Source organism: Pongo pygmaeus, chromosome 13, assembly GCF_028885625.2.
Source record: "Pongo pygmaeus isolate AG05252 chromosome 13, NHGRI_mPonPyg2-v2.0_pri, whole genome shotgun sequence".
Classification (NCBI taxonomy): Eukaryota; Metazoa; Chordata; class Mammalia; order Primates; family Hominidae; genus Pongo; species Pongo pygmaeus.
The window spans coordinates 98,929,488-98,948,073 of NC_072386.2; positions in this window are offsets into that span (position 1 = coordinate 98,929,488).

The window sequence follows — 18,586 nt, forward strand, 5'->3', positions numbered from 1 at the left end:
CTGGAGAGTCCTGATTTTTCATCACCAGAAGGAACTGTCAGATCTGGGGTTTAAAAGACCAGTTTAATTTCAAGTGTCCTGTGGGCTAGATAAGATCTGGGCTTTAAAAGACTAATTCAGTTACAAGTGTCCTATGGGCTAATAAGCAGACCAGATCTGAAACAAATTTGACCAGATCACCACAACCAATTTTCTTTAAACTATCTCCATCCTATAGAAAAATTGGCAAAATTAGAACAGGATTTTCTCAGTAGAAAAAAATGCTTTCAACAACCTTTGGAAAGATAAAATCACGGATAAATTACCACATTTGTCACAGGAAGTAGACCAGGCATTTTAGCTTGGTAGAAATTTCTGAGCCATGAGATTATCGAATATTGCTATGAAAGTCTTTTAGAAACTACTTTATGGAACCCCTTCATAGGGTATCTGGAAAAACCAAGATCCAAAAGGAAGCCATCTGGACTTGTGTAGTAGAGTAAAACTTAGTGTGTGTTAAATACATGGCCTACTAATGAAAGAACAGTGTTTAGCATTCTTCTGTGCTCATCTGTCCAATGATAGGGACAAATACTCTTGTTCATACAGGGCCATATAGTACAGTGGAGGTCTGTGTTCACATCCCAGATTCTCCACTTAATTCTTGGGTGAGCAAGTGACCAACTGTCTGTTTCTGTTTCCTTTTCTCTAAAAAAAGGTTGGCGGGGGATAATGAGTACCTGTTTTATAGGGCTGTTGTGGGGATTAAGTGAACTAATTTATATAAAGTTCTTAGAACAATGCCTAGCTCAGAGTAAGTGCTCCATCAGTGTTAGTCATTCTTATTTATAGAAAGAATATCAGAACCAGAGCTGTTCCAGAATAGAAGCAGTTGCTTCAACCAGCAGGAAATGTTCTGTTGATGGACAAGTCCAAGCCCCAAAGCCTCACCAGAATGGTGGCCGAGCATCATGTGGTCTAGGTTAGGAGGTCTACCTGCCCTACGAAATGTCTCAGTCTTAGAAATAAGAATAAAATGATGAGTGTTACAGTTTTATGGAACAAAGTAAGAATCCAGTAACAATTCAGTGTTTCATTTAAACCATATCGTGTAAAGTAAATCATTTATCTCATTTTATAGAAAGGAATCTGAGACACGCACACATTGAGGGTCTTTTGACTACAATTCTGGGGTCTTTCTCCTGCTGTACCCTGTGTGGCCATGGAACAATCATAAGCGAACATAATATACAAGATGTAGGACATGGGCCAGACAAGAGAATCAACACGTCTCTAAGTGCAGACAAAATCATAAGAATTACAGGGGCTCCTAAACTGGAGAGGCCTCAACCAGGGCTTTGGAATTATGGCAGCAAAAGAATCTCTTTTGTGAAATTGCATCTTAAAAACACTATGTAGAAATCGAATCTGGATTCAATGCTAGCATTCAGAACAAAACCCAGTTATTGGATACTTAATATAAGTTAAATATTCAATTATGAAGTTTTATGCACGCTAAGGAATTGCTTGCTATCTCTTTAGTAATTGATGTATTTCCATACACGATGAGAAACTAAATCAGCTCTCCACTTTCCAGGACATAAAAGTTTCCAATTTGTTTGCATTTCAAAAAATTGCTCACGCACACACATTTGAATTATGACTCATGAAAAGAGAAATAACAATACAGTCAGTCACACATTGTTTAACAGCAGGGATATGTTCTGAGAAATTGTCGTTAAGTGATTTCATGGTTGTGCAAACATCATAAAGTGCACTTACACAAATCTAGATGGTATAAGCTACTACACACCTAGGCTATATGGCATAGCCTATTATTCCTAGGCTAAAAACCCGTACAGCATGTCGCTGCTTACCCCAGAACGACCATAAACATGTGAGTAATTATGATTGCTATAATGTCACTCGATGACAGGAATTTTTCAGCTCCATCATAATCTTGTGAGACCACTGTCACATACGCAGTCTACAGTTGACCAAGCATCATTACGTGGCACGTGACTGTACTTTTTATTTGTACATTTCTTTCTAGTTTCTATTGTACTTTATTATCCATCATAGCAACTAAACTTATAACAATGCTGTATGGTAGGTATTGCTATCCTTGATTTTATGGTCAAGATGGCAAAACATTGACAGGTGCAGAGTCAACCAGATAATTAGGCCAAAGCCATAGAAACAAAATCTGATGACTCCATGTCTAATGCTTTTCTTGCCACAACAGAGCTATCATGAACAGTGAACATGAAGGATCTCCACCAAGCTTGATGTCTGGGAACTATTCAACCCTCGGTGGAAGTTTGTTGGGTTCCCATGTTTATCTGAGTTCTTTTACCAGGTTCCTGTAGGACTCACTCATCTCACTAGACTCTGCTGCCCTAACCCAAGGGGACTAGGCAGGTTTTCCCAATGCCAGATGGTTGGGCTGGGAGAAGCATTACAAACCAAATGAGTGAGCCATTACATCCCAGGGGAAATGCTGCTTGGATCTTTGAGAAGAGGCCAAGGGGGTGCCTGACAAGACCCAAAGGGAACTGTTATTATGGGCAATCCACAGGGTCCATGTTCTGGCCCTTCCCCTCACAGGCTCATAAAGTCCTCCTGTCAGAGTTACAGATTTGACTAGGCCCAGAGCACTGACTCACACTAGTAATGTGCACAGAGACATTCATCAAATTAGCTGCCAAATCTGCTCGTTCGCAATGAGGAAACTCATTGTCAAGGGGATGGGTGCTCGTGTCAGCATGACCAGCTGCGGGCAGGCTGCAGGGAGAGTCAAGTAACCAGAGGCTCTTTCGTGGGCCTCACCCTGATTAGTGGCAGAGAATTAACTGGATGATCAAAATGTTTAGTGGTAAGAGGCGGGATAACAGATGACACTTCTGTCTCACTGCAGGACAGACTTATCAGAGAGAGAGAGAGAAACTGAGGCCAGTCTGACCAGATGTGTCATCAAAGGGCTGCTGAGATGACACTGGCACCCTCTGTGACCCTCCTTTAGCTGAGTTTGTTCCGTACCAACTCCGTTCTGACAGACACATTCTGAACTACATTTCTGAATGTCAAGTTTGGCTGTAGCCAGGACTAATTCTGACCTGTGAGTCATTCTGATTCTTTAAAGAGATTTTGCCCCATTCAACACTAATACTTTCTATGTTGATTTCTGAGCCTAATTCCCAGAGTGCAATCTGATGTCCCTTATTTTCAAGTTTGTGGTGAGAGTATACTCATCATTGTCAGCCCTGTGTCAGAACAGTCTGACTCACCCATTTCACTTTTGCAAATTAAAAAAAAAAAAACTTTAAAAATTCTTATTACAAAACCAACATAAGCCCTGTATTTAAAAACTGGTAAACATATGTACACACATCCACACACAGATTTAATCTCCTTTAATCCCAATGACTCAGAACATTCTGTCAATTCTCTTTATGTACACATTTTAATAAAATAACATTTTGAAAATTGTTTTTTCACTTTACATATTATGAACATCTTTGTTAACAAATAGAATTATAAAACATCATTTGGATGACTGACTATCTGCTATTCCATTCTATGAATAAAATTAAAATTATTTAAGCAAGCATCAGTGGTTGGTTATTTAGGTTGTTTCCAACTTTTTGCTCTTACGGCATACTGCAATGCAGATCCTTATGGATGAATATTTTTAATAAACATTTTATTTTAGAAGTATTTTAGGTTTGCAGAAAAGTTGCAGCCAGTATAGAGTTCCCATAATATAGAGTTCCCCTAATGTTAACATCTTATATTACCATGGTACATTTGTCATAACTGAAAAACCAACATTGGTATGTTAACATTAACTACACTCCAGACTTTATTCGGATTTCATTAGCTTTCCTACCAATGTCCCTTTTCCATTCCAGGATCCAAATAAACATATCACATTGCATTTAGTGTAGCTGAATTTTTATGCACACATATACAAGTGTTCCTTGACTTAGGCAATGGGGTTATGTCCCCATAAACCCATTGTAAGTTGAAAATATCTTAAGTTGATAATGCATTTAATCCAACTAACCTACTAAACATCATAACTTAGCCTGGCCTATTTTAAACATGCTCAGAACACTTACATTAGCCTACAGCTGGGCAAAATTATCTAATACTAACTTATTTTCTTAAAAAGTGTTGAATAGCTTATGTAACTTCTTGAATACTATACTGAAAGTGAAAACCAGAATGATGGTGTAGGTACTGAAGGTATGGTTACTACCAAATGCGTATTGCTTTTGCACCATAGTCAAGGCCAAGGCTCTTAAGCAGAACCATCATTAAGTTGGGGACCATCTGTATTACTTTCATTTATTCCTGGACATAAAAGAATAAAGTTCTGGAAGTGCTGGACCAAAAGACACAGAAGTTTTTGAAATATTTTGATACATGTAACTGAATTGCCCACCAGAAGTGTTGTACCAACACACGTTCCTCCCATTAATGCATTAGAATGTCCATATACACGCTGACAATGCTGTTTCTTGTAACAACTTTGAACTGTATTATGATGGTGTCATAGCAAAGTCAAATTATAGAAAGAATAAGCTGATTAATGTTGAGGGCCCTATCTCTGTTTATCTGGCTGGGTCCAGGGAGGTTTTAGCGTATGTGCAGATTGGTGAGCTATATGTCCTTCAAGCAATCCTCTAATGTCTTATGTGATGACTAGCTAAGCCTTGAATAGATATCAAGGAGTAGTGAGCCTGACGGTCAATGCATGGCCAGAGAAGTGCACCTGGGAGCTCTTTCATGTTGCCAAGATTACAGTCGTCTTCAGTACAGCTCCATAGACACGTGTGCTGGAAGGAATCAACGTGCTGTACTACATCAGCTTTCAAGTTTTTTTTTGTTTTGTTTTGTTTTTTTTTACCATGACTCCCTGCTCAAAAGCACATTTTAAGTCCCTAGAAAAAATTATTTACTATAAGCAATGCTCTCTGAAATTTTCCATACTATTCGATTTCAATGTGTAATCTTACAAGCACTGAACTTGTGCTGTCTGCTATAGTAGCCCGCAGCCATATGGCTAGGCAACACTGAAATGTGGCTAGTCTGAATTGAGGTTTGCCTAAAGTGGAAAATACACACCAGATTTTTCTAATTTAATTCAACAAAGTGAATGTGTGATATCTCATTAACAATTTTATGTTAATTACATGCTGCAGTGATAATATTTTGTATATATTAGATTACATAAAATATATTATTAAAATTAACTTCAACTGTTTTTATTAATGCAGCTACCAAAAAATTCTAAATTACATATGTGACTCATGTTACATTTCTGCCAGATGATAGTGCACTAAATTAACTTTATGATAAGTCCCAAGCCACGGTTTAAGAAACACTGCTCTAGTGGGCTCTGGGTTCCCTACCAGGAGTCATGGCCAAAGGCCAGTTGCTATTTGGTCGTTTGTCCCCACATCTCTCCTGCCACCCACCTTTCTGAGAGCCACACACCTGAGATTAGGCCAGGATTCTACTTGAACAAATGGTTTAATCTGCTTTAATATCCAGAAGAGTGGATGGCCTGTGTTCAAAGTTCTACTCCGTAGATCATAGCTAAAATAGTTTGGAATTCACTATACATTTCTGAAAAATTCAGACTTGTCATCAATATCTTTTGAAGGCTAAAATAGCTCCTTCAAAACAAATTGATACCTAAAAAATGAATGTTTCAGAGACAGAGACTTCCTCAAACGGCCACTGTTAAGCTGTTTTGTTCTTATTGTTTACAACTCCATACTATTTTGCATTTTATAGTCCTAGATATTATACAAATAAGTGGTAGATGCAGAAATAGCTCACCAACTGACTAATGGGAAAATATATAATCTTTTGGATATGTTGACTTTAAGACCTAAAGCAGAATCTTGTTTATTTCTAATTTTTAACTATATATATTCAATGTCTAGTAAATTTGCATACTTTCATAAATTCTATTTTAATAACACTCTATTTAACATATAGTTGAAAGTACGGTAGAGAATACACCTAATACAAAAATTGTAGCTTCAGTAACATGTGTTATGACATTGTTTTTATAACATCTTTATAAACTAGAAAGGGCCAAATGTTAAATATTGCACAGAGAAATTGAAATGGCATGTACATTATGTATTCAATTATTCTCTCTGAGATACAGGTTCGTTCTAGTTTAAAGTCTATTTCTTTGTCTGAAATAAGAAGAAACTAATGATTCAGAATATACTTGGATCTTATCATCATATGCCCCTCTGCTCTCCAATAAACACTGCCAAATGTTATCAAGTGATTAATGGATAAGCATAAACATATCAACCTTAATAATAAGCTTACTTCCCATGTTATCTTCTAGATATTTTATGCTATTGACTAAATGTTGCCTTTTTTATTATTAAAGCTTTGCTTAATTATCTAGGTAATACAGGCTCATGTAACTAAAACAATCTAGAGATGTGGAGTGTAATGGCCAAGCATCACACATGCAAAAATACAGTAATGACCACTTTGCAGCAGATACAGTCAAATCTCTCCTGAATTACAAGGTCTTGGAGGGATTCAGCACCATTTGCTTTTTAAAATAAAAAATAAAACTAAATTATTTTCCTTTATACACATAATGTAACTAACTCTCTTGTTCATTTTTACTAAATTTTATTATTTGTCATTCCTACATGTATACATTCCCCTAGACAGTAAACTCCAAAGAAGCTTTTCTGTCTCTCCTCCTCAGCCCGGCACCTGATATTCAGTCAATATTGCCTGGATAGTCTCTGAGTCTCTGGAAGGAACACCTGTGCTTTGTATCTTCCCCTTCCTGGCTTCTGCTTCCATTACAGATGTCCTTGGGGGCTGGCTAGGACCACACAGGGCTCTACGGCATCCCTAATATCATGCGATCAGGGTGTGACCCTAACATCTGTCTCAATTTTCAGTCAGCAAATGAAGTGATTTCTATGCATGGGCCCTGTTCTGTGAATGAGGGAGAAATCGGGTGAATCAGGTTTGTTCTCTGCCTTCAAGGGACTCACAGGTAGTTCAGGAAAATGAGGAAGGTGGTGAGCACAGACCCTGTGCTCTGAGGTGAGAAGTAACAGTGCCAAGAGACAGATAGATGGCAGGTGTGGGCACAGAGCTAGAACTGGGCCTAGAAAGAGTGGAAGAACACTCATGGAAAAGGCAGTAAACAGAACCCAGGAATGAGGAAGGAGGAAGGAAGCAGGAGACAGATGGGCTTCAGAAGACACTAGGCTGAGTTCTCCTGCCTTTAACCTCAACCTTCAGGCCTGAGGACAAATGGACCATAAACAAGACCAATCCCCATATAAAGGTAGCCTGGAAGACAGATGGATGAAAGGGGTGTGACTTCCCTGTAGGAGAAGTGTGGCCCAGGTTTGGCTCAAGTTTAGCAGGCCTTCCTTGGCCCTTGTGTGGGAGGAAGGGAGTAGAAGAAGTACCATGAGGAGTTAATGAAGGTGGAGGAATATGGAGGCATATTCATGGAAGAGAAGCCATCCCATGGGTTCAGATCGTGACAGAGGGGCTTCCTTGTGTACTCAAAAATGGGAAAAAGGGACACCCGTGGAGAAACCCCGATGCTGGAGAACTATCAATCTGGAAAATAATAAAGGTGGGAGTCAGGATTATGGTGGTGGTTGCGGGACGGGTCTTGGAGCAGAGAGTGTATAGTGCATTGAAGCTGCAGAAAGGCACCAAGACCCCTTCTCCCTACCCACAGGCACAGAGTCAAACTGTGCTTCAAGGCTCTTGTGCACTGAAGAGGGAGCTGTGAGGCCTCAGGCCACTGCAGGAAGGGATGAGATGGGGGCTCGCAGCCAGGCCTCTGCTCTCTTTGCAGTCCCTGAAGTCAGGTGGCCACAGCAGGTGACCCTGACCTCATTGATGAGTCAGCCAACACTTTCAGGTCACCACATACCTGTGAATGCCCCTTCCTATCCGTCTGGGCTGTGGTTTGCCTTCACTGAAGAGAGATAGAGAGAAACTGAACAAGACAGCAAAGGCAGGTCTTTATGCTTCAGAATTTTTGTGTTGCCTACACTGGGATAGTTGCTCGAGTACAACAAGAAGGAAAGCCAGCAGCAAAATCCACAGGCCCTTCAAGAAACAGGGCTTGGGAAGATTCTTGGAATTTTGAGTGTCCTCAGCCAAAATGCACAGGAAGAACCTATGTGTCCACATGTAGGAGAAAAAAAGAAAGTAAAAGTTCATATGTTTTTGGCTTCCGTGTGCTATCATTAATCATTTTCTCAGGAACAGAGGATGGTTTCCTTGCCATAAGAGGAAAAGAGAAACAGATCCCTTTGACCAATGTGCTACCCAGATGTTCTCCAGGCCCCAATATTTTTCCCCCAGTTGATCTGACAAAGTGAAATAGATGACAATTGAGGGGAAGTTATTCCTGAAGACTGCATCACCCACTCCTTCTCAGCTACAGCAATAATCACCTTCTGCTGGGGGAATGGGATTACCTGTTCTGAGAGATTTCAAGATGACTGCCCAGCTATCTTCTGCTGTAAGCCATGGAAAAATTTGGTGGACTAACTCTTTCCTGGATCAGCCATGAGTTAAATTACCTGGTTTATACCAGGTAATAAGGAGGAGGGAGGCTCATGGGTAGCCTATTGCTACAGGCATGGCCCTGATCTGAAATTCCTGGACACATTCCAACCTCACCTGGCTTCCCGTTGCACCATATGTTCTTTAGAAGTTAACTGCCACAAGAAAGAGTTAAGGCACATACTCAGTGGAAATAATTCTTGGAAGCTTCAAATTAGAGGGGAAAAGGTGAGTGAGACACAAAGACTGTGAAGTTCCACAAAATCAACCTAATTTTAAAGCAGCAGTCCCCAACCTAGGTCTCCATAAATGTTAGTATTTTTCTTTTAATTACCTCACATTTTTACATACATGAATGTTTCACACACAGAAACCTTATATCACCTTAGTAGAAAATTAATAGCCCTTGCCACATGCAGATATTAACCGTGAAAAATAAACGGAGTGACAACAGAGCATTATGAAATTCCTCTTATAGAGAGCATAACTTTTACAAGCTTTTGAGCCTGAATCTTGATTTCACTTTATTTATAAACAAATGGATACATAAAGATGATCAGGTAGAGGAGAGGTGATAAGGGCATGTTGGCTTCAAATTGCAACCTTCTCTTTGGCTAATCTGAAGGCTGGAGAATTTAAAAGGGAATGGGTTCTCACTATGAGTCTATGGTATTTAGCAGTGTATCCAGATACCTCACCAAAATGACCCTAGAAACCATGAGGGGTAAATCCCTCACTTTAGAGAATGCCCAACTAGATGGGCTCTAACAGCCTTCAAACTCTGACATTCAGAAATTCTAGATTGTTATAGTGATGTCTTTTAAATTACATAATCAGTAAAATGATCAATGTGAGGTAGGCATGACTATATAAAATGGATTGAGGAAGCAATAAACCTGATTTTCCTGCTTGACTTTGGAAAAACAGTCTTATACCTTTATAATGACTCTTCTCCTTGGTCATGGTATCATACATAAAGGCCTCTTATGATTGACTAAGTCATAACATGGGTTGGGGTCTCCCAAAACTCCAGCTGCTTAGGAAATGAGCCTACAATGCACAGGTGATTTTTCTGTACTCTAAATCAAGGTTTCTATGAAACGTGATTGATAAATAAGCTGTCACCATCATATACCTTTTTCTAAATCTTTGTCTGTCTAGAGATGGTTAAAGTCTTCCTTGGGTTACTGTCAATAAGGTGAAAAACAGCCCAAGAAAAAGACAAGATATGGCCAGATGTGGTGGCTCAGGCCTATAATCCCAGCACTTCGGGAGGCCGAAGTGGGTAAATCACCTGGGGTCAGGAGTTAAAGACCAGCCTGGCCAAAATGTCAAAACCCCGTCTCTACTAAAAATATAAAAATCAGCCAGGTGTAATGGCGTGCACCTGCAGTCTCAGCTACTCGGGAGGCTGAGGCAGGAGAATCACTTGAACCCAGGAGGTTGCAGTGAGCCAAGATTGTGCTACTGCACTCCAGCCTTGGCAACAGAGTGAGACTCCACCTCAAAAAAAAAAAAAAAAAAAAAGAAAGAAAAAGATAAGACAGGCCCAATACTAGCATATAGGCAGGAGAGTCCTAGAAAACAGCTTGAGCTCAAAAGTATAATCTAAGACTCTACTGTCAAGGCAGAGAATACACAGTGAGGTGAAGCCATGGTCAAGAGACAAACTGAATTATTCAGGAAAAAATAGCTGTGAGTTGAAGGAGTGTTTTCATGGTAGACTGAGCAGCAAGATAAATCAAGAGAGAGTTGAAGAGTAAGGAAGAAGGAACCAAACTAGTGGTTGAAGGAGCTAAATTGAAGAACAAGTCCCAAATGCTGGAATGTTCCATCTATGTGCCACCTGCAGCACACTGCCAAGGCAAGCACTGGGCAAAGAAAGAGCCCCTCCAAATGATGCACACAGTGCCTCTCCTGCAAGCCCGCAGGCATGCACACATCCATCCATCCATCCATCCATGCACACAACCTTTCCCAGTGCCTGGAATGTGTAAATCATTGTGTGAGGCTGTGCTGAGGGGAATGCAGAGGTCAATGAAATATAGGTAAAGGTGCTTAGAAGGAAGAAAGAAAAAATACAAGGGAAACTATAGCACTCAAGGCAGACAGTGTCCAGTGAGCCAAGAGAAGCACAGAAATCGCCATGGAAGGGAGCTCTGAGAAAGGTAGGGTCATACTGGAGTGGGAGAAGTGTGAGTGGGGAACACCTAGAGCTCTGCAAATATCTCTGCTCCATCATGAATATCATAAAAGGAGAGAATTTTATAGAAAGTGGGTGCCTTCAAGCAATGTCCTGAAAAACTGGGGAGGTTCAGATGGATGTGACAATGAGGGAAGTGGGAAAAGATTTTCAAGCAAAGAAAACAGTTTGAGGAAAGGCAGAGGCAATTATTTACAGCTTCCTAGATGTTTTCTAACCACAGAAACCAAAACCTAAAGAATCTGTCAGCACATTAGGGGATTGCTGACTGAAACTTGAAAATTTACAGGCAGCTGACACAGGAGAATTGGGTATTTTCTTTGATTTTATCACAGCACCCATGATCTTACATGGAAAGAGGTAAATGTTTTAGTGATTTGGAAAGGCTTTTTCTTTTATTCCACAACCTGAAAATTGTTTTGCAATAAAATATCTTGACCTGCTTGTAAATACCATATTACAATAAAGTGAGCCTTTCTGAATCACAGGCTTTGGGGATTTCTTGGATGGAAAATTGGGAAATTTCTGGAAAAAAAATTAACTGACTTTTAATGCACTTAGAATCTGGTCACATGTTCAAACCACAGCAGTTTGGGTACCTTTTGGCCTCCAAATATTGCAAGGAAGCAGAGCTTACTTCTGTTGATGGAGAACTCATCCCCTTAACAGCACTGGCATGTTACAACTAATTCTCTTAATATTGTAAGATGGAATAAAAAGAAGAAAATGTTGGTCTTCAGAGAAATATCTGAAGAAAATGGTAAAACGAAGAATATCTTCTTGACACTGAAATAAAGTGCTGCTTTTTAAAAAAAATCTCTATTTTAAAATAGAGCAAGTGGAACTCAAAGAAATTATATAAATGACCCAAAGTCATGTATCAAATGTCTTAGTTCGTTCAGGCTGCTGTAACAAAATACCATAGACTGAGTGACTTAGAAGCAATGGAAATTTATTTCTCACAGTTCTGGAGACTGAGAAGTCCAAGATCAAAGCACTGGCAGGTGCAGTTTCTGACAAGGGTGGCTTCCTGGTTCATATACAGCTGTCTTTTCACTGTGTCATCACATGACAGAAGTGGTGAAGAGGTCTCTGGGGTATCTTCTATAAGGGCACTAATCCCATTCATGAGAGTTTCACCCTCATGACCTAATCACCTCCCAAAGACCCCATCTCCAAATGCCATCACATTGAGGATTAAATTTCAACACATGGATTTGGGGGGACATAAACATTCAGTGTGTCACATCAAGTAAGGGGTAGACAATTAGAGTGAGACATCATTAGTTCCCTTGTCAATACTTTCCTTGAGCTATGCCCTTGGCCCTCACTCCCTATAACTTTAACCCCAGACCTGGATCCACCTCACTTAACCCTCCCTCTGTCCTGGACCTGCTCGCTGGACCTGAATTCTACTTCATACGGAATTCCTTCCACCTTGCCACTGCCAGAAGACAGAACCAGTAGTAGAGAATCTTACTCTTTCCCCAGCTTCCCCATCTTGGTAAATATTATCAGCATCCATTAAGTAGCTAACACTAAAAAACTTAAGAGTTATTCTTTCTTTCCCTCTTCCCCTCTCTATTAGTTTCTCATGGATGCCATAATAAGTTTACAACAAATTTGGTGGCTTAAAACAATAGAAATTTATTCTCTATTGTGGAGCCAGAAGTCTGAATTACATGCCACCAGAGTTGATTCCTTCTGGTAGTTCTGAAGAAGAATCAGTTCCATGCCCCTTCTAGCTTTGGGTGCCTGTGGGCAATTGTGGCATCCCTTGATCTGCAGATGTATCATTCCATTCTCTGCCTCTGTCTTCACATGACCTTTCCCTCTGGGTCTCTGTGTCTGTCTCTTTTCTGTCTCTTATAGGGACACTCATCATTGGATTTAGCGCCTACCCTAATCCAGAATGATCTCACCTTAATTATATCTGTAAAGACTCTTCTTTCAAATAAGGTCACATCCTGAAGTTCTAGGTTGACATATCATTCCGGGGCCACAGTTCAACCCATTACACCCTCCTCCCCACATAATATCTGTCCTAAGTCCTGCCAACTGCACTTCCACCATATATTCCATTATCTTTCCTTTCTCTCCATCTTCATTGCTACCATTCAGACTGGCACCACCATCATCTCTCCCTGGACCATTCCTGTGGCAGCCTAACTGGATTCTCTGCCCCTACTCAGACCTTTCCATCCATTCTCCTTAGAGTATCCTGAATGATTTTTCAAAAAATCATACCTTATCACTCCCTTATTTAAAACTCTCCAATGATTTATCACTCACTTAGAATAAAACCCAAACCCCTCACCATAGCCTCCTGAGAAGCCATGATCTAGCTCCTACCTGTGGCTCAAACCTTCTAATCTACCATCCCCCACCCCACACTGAGTTTTTCTGAGTTTCATTTTGTTGTTTTGTTTTGGGTTTCTTTTTTTCTGCAGTTCCTCAGACACTTCAAGTTTCTTTTCCTCTTAGAGCTTGCTTCTAGCTTTCCCTCTAATAGGCATCCCCTTTTTGCTCCATTCCCCCATCCCTACAAGGCTACCTCCTCTTCCATCCTGATTTAAGCTTAAATGTCACCTCTTTGGAAAGGCCTTTCCTGACCACCAAGAAGTTGTCACATAGAAACCTTTCATCAAACCACTTAGCCTTAATTCTCTGCATAACACCCAGCATGCCTGATAACTTTCTCATTTGCTAGTTGCTGTTAGTTTTGTGATTGTCATTTGCTCATTCTTTAATCATCCACCTCACCTCCAGCAGGATATATGTCCTGAAATTGGAGACATAATCTATTTGTCACTATTAAATCTTCAATTCTAGAACTCTCTGGAACATAGTAGCTTTTCAATAAATATTTACTGACCAAAGAAATCAATGAATGAAAAAATGAAAGCTGCTCATGCTTAAAGATATTGACTTGAAGTTGGGTAACAGGACACAGCTTCTGAAATCCTCAGACAGGGAAAGATCTGGTTGGATGAGTATCCAGGAAAAGCCCACAGACAGTTTCTAAAACTTGGAACATGCAAAGGCAAGTAGGGGCAAGAGATTCCCAACTGTTAGGGAATCAGACGCAGAACCTTTGTCTTCTTACCTGCACGTAAGTATGCAAAATTTAATGCTGGAATTGATTAGAAGATACATGTAATTGAGGAGGCCATGGACATCAGCATCAGTTATAGATCCTGGAGAACTTAAAAAATGAAAAGGAAAACTTGTTTTGGCCATGAAAAAAAGAATAAATAGGACAAGTATAACATCATTTCTCCAGATTCCCATGCATCATAATGAATATATATCACATTCAATGTGTGTTAAATTAATGTAAGTGTAAATGTTATTAGTGACAACAATAAATCATAGACCTCTCTAGGCGGCAACAGAATGTATCACCTAAGTGACCTGAGACCCACACCACCATCATCAGGATCAGCCAAAAAGTGAGCCACATAGTAGCCAGGAGCCTCTTTAAACAAGGGGTCAAATGAGAACTTGCGTTGGTCTATGGGATGAGAGGGGGCAGGATGTTGGTGGAGTGATGAATTCACTTTCTTTTCCTGGGACTTGCCTGGTTTTGGCACTGCAAGTCCTTCCACCCTGGAATGCCCTCAGTCCTGGGAAAACTGAGACGATCATCACTTTAAATGGTGAGGACTAAGGACTGAAACTTTCTATTGAATTAGTAACCCCTGACCCAATTTTATTTCTAGCTCAAAGGACCTAGCAAACATTTTCTCCAGCCAACACTATTGCCTCATGTGCTCTGGCTTTTCTCTCTTACTGACTGTTGAGGACAATTTGTCTAAAATGTTACTCCCACCTTTGCCAACCACCTAAACTTCAGGCCCATCTCTCCAGCCCAAAGACCCCATATGCTGGTTTTGCCTGAGAGCAGATGCCCCTCCCCCACCCAAAAAGTAGGCTCAGCATACCCCACACCAGCTGCTCCCTCTGTGACCCTACTCCCTGCCTTCTTGGTGCCTCCTGAGCTTCCTGTGGCCCCCAGACCCACCACATTCTTGGTGCTGTTCTCACCTCTGTGGTGCAGTTCTCTCTCCCACATCCCAGGCTACCCTTTCCTGTTTGATCCAAACCCATCTGTTTTCTGTCTTTCCAAGATTCCTCATACTTCCCAGTTCACTATGTCCCTTCTTGCCCCATATCAGGTAGATACAGATTTATCTTAAGGGTTTGTCTTCTCTATTGTTTCCTGGAGTTAGTGACATGTGAGTAACCGTAGCATAGCTCAAGCTGCCATTTTAAAACACTATGGCACGCACAATTTAATCCCCATTTAGGAAAACTTGACAATACTTGTAATGTAAGAGGGAAAAGAAGAGTGAAGGAATACATGACATATGCAAATAAATGAAACCACCATCACCTCTAAAGGTGATGACAGCAGGATTAGCTGCACCCAGAAGGGGAGACGTATCCTGAATCTGCTTCTCTACCTTTGAGATGTTGCTCATTGATTTTAAGCCTGAGAACCTCTTTTTCCTGTAATTTTTAGGTGCAGCATGGTCACAAGATCTACTTTTGTGGACCTGATTATAGTAGGAAAGTTTTCTGCAATGCTTTTAATAAGAGTATTCAAAGAGTTTGAGTTGGGTGCTTAATTGGTTTTACCAAAAGTTATTATAATGATATCACATCTGATTCTATCCGGTGAATTGTTTACCTCCCTTCTGAACAGCAATTTGTTTACATTTTAAATAAAGCATTATTTTGAAGAATTTAGATAAGCTTTCCACTTTGTTTTAGATGTATTCTTTTTTAGAAAAATGAGAAGGAAATGACCATTTAGTGTACTGGGTGCTTCGCCTGCATCATGTCATTTAATCTTTGCATTCACATGATGAGGTGGTACTAATATCCCCATTTCAAAGATGAGAAAACTGAGGATCTGAGAGGTTACATAAATTGCAATGAATCACACAGTCAGTAAGCGAAGGAGCTAGAATTTAAACCATATCTGCCTCTATTAAGGACCTCAAAAGAGTCTTGGATTTTCTACTTAGTGCAGCTTTCCTTGTTGATTTCTAGGTGATTTTATATATATACACAGACACATATATATAATAAAATATATATTATATATGTGATACTACCTATAATGTCTTAACCATTAGAGTTTTGTTTTGTTTTGTTTTGAGACGGAGTTTCACTCTTGTTGCCCAGGCTAGAATGCAATGGCGCGATCTTGGCTCACTACAACCTCCACCTCCCAGGTTCAAGCAATTCTCCTGCCTCAGCCTCCCGAGTAGCTGGGACTACAGGCATGCACCACCACGCCCGACTAATTTTGTACTTTTAGTAGAGATGGGGTTTCTCTGTGTTGGTCAGGCTGAGCTCAAATTCCTGACCTCAGGTGATGCTCCCCATCTCAGCCTCCCAAAGTGCTGGGATTACAGGCATGAGCCATCGCCCCCGGCCTGCCATTAGATTTTTTTTTAAGTAACTTATACATATCATTGCTCAGGGAATAAAAATGTTTTGTTTTGTTTTCAGAAAATGAGATCCTGGATTTTATTTTATTTTTACATGTTTACATTTATTTTTATTTCTTCTAAAAAAAAACAGGATGTATATGCAGAATGTGCAGGTTTGTTACATAGGCATACATGTGCCATGGTGGTTTGCTGCACCTATTGACCTGTCCTCTAAGTTCCCTCCCCTTACCCCCAACCCCTCAAAAGGCCCTGATGTGTATTGTTCCCCTCCCTGTGTCCATGTGTTCTCATTGTTCAACTCCCACTGACAAGTGAGAACATGTGGGGTTTGGTTTTCTGTTCCTGTGTTAGTTTGCTGAGAATGATGGTTTCCAGCTTCATCCATGTCCCTGCAAAGGACATGACCTCATTCCTTTTTATAGCTGCATAGTATTCCATGGTGTATATGTACCACATTTTCTTTATCCAGCCTATCATTGATGGGCATTTGGGATGGATCCATGTATTTGCTATTGTAAATAGCGCTGCAATAAACATACATGTGTGTATCTTTATAGTAGAATGACATATATTCCTTTAGGTATATATCCAGCAATGGGATTGCTGGGTCAAATGGTATTTCTGATTCTAGATCCTAGAGGAATTGCCATACTGTCTTCCACAACGGTTAAACTAATTTACATTCCCATCAACAGTGTAAAAGCATTCCTATTTCTCTACAGCCTCGCCAACATCTATTGTTTCCTGACTTTTTGATAATTGCCATTCTGACTGGCATAAGGTGGTATATCACTGTGGTTTTGATTTGCATCTCTCTGATGATCAGTGATGTTGAGCATTTTTTCATATGGAAAAAAATGTTTTTAAAGAGAAATTCCTTAGAACCATGGATAAGTGGGCTATTTGGATTTGTGGTGACATAGACATTTTACTTCATCTTAAGTTTAGTGTTAAATTTGGAGCACTAGTTAAGAGTTAGAAAACACCTTTAATTGATTAAACTGAATCAAAAGAACTTTCTGTCATCATAGGTAGGTAGAGGAAATCTAGTGGACACAGCATATATAGATCCTAAGAAGTTATTCATTCACTCATTGGCAAATGGCTACTGTGTAACTGCCACGTGCCAGGCACTATTGGAGGGAGGCACTAGAGATCCATCAGTGAACAAAATAGACAACAATCCCTGTCTTCATGAAGCTTATATTTTAGTCACAGAAGACAGATAATAAACAAATGAAATGCGTAAGTTATATGGCATGTTTGAAGACGGTAGATGCTATGAGGAATAAAGCAGAATAATAAAAAGCAACTCGGGAATGGTGGTGCTTTTAGCCTCCTTCTGAATTCGTGTCAGCATATTCTGTAGGTGACTTGCAGATGGCAAGACCACCTTTCCTAAAGGCAGCTCAAGATCAGCATTAAAAGAAGTCTCTAGGAGCCGGACAAGGGCTGTACTTTATTCTGCGTTGTTTTGAATTACATACAATTAGAAAGGAAAATAAATATTTTGGATGGCAACCAGAATGAAAAAAAAAAATTCCACAGCAAGCTGGAAAAATGATCAGAATCTAACAATACAACATGAAATTTAATAAGGATTAATGTACATGCCTCCTAAAATCAGCTTACAAGCATAAAGAGGGAGAGGGAGTTTTGATTTACTACTGTGAAAAGATAGAATTTTCATAGACTGTGTCAGTTGTTCCCATAGATTATAGTTAACAAGAAAAGCTACTGCAAACTTAGACTGCATTACCAGAAGAATCTTATCTTGGACAATGGTGGTGATAATGCTATTCTACACAAACCACCTCCAATGGTGGTGATAATGCTATTCTACACAAACCACCTCCAGAGCATCCCATTTTATTCGCATTTCAAGAGAGACTGAGACGAAAATCGCCCAGAAAAGAGTGGTCCAGGTATAGAGAACTCAAGCCAGCCCCATGAGGAAGGACTGAAGATACAGGATTTGTGCACCTAGAGAAGACAAGACTCCAGAACTTCATAGCCAATATCTTCACATTTCTGAAGTACTGTCATATGAAAAAGGAATTGGACTTATTCTGTGGACTCCTACTGAGTAGGATGCAGAATAAGGGCTGGAAGTTACAGGAGTACCATAAAGTGTGATAAAACTGACTTTCTGAACATAAGTTCTTATATGTTCTCTTTATGGTTTTAAGAATGTATATAAAAAATAGCTCCTATTGTCTAAGATAACTTCAGGCTTCCTGTTATATTTACAGTAACCCTAACAACCAGCTCAATATGGTAACATCAAAAGGGAAATCCCATGTCTCAAAAATTTGAATTCTAGAAACTTAGATTCTAG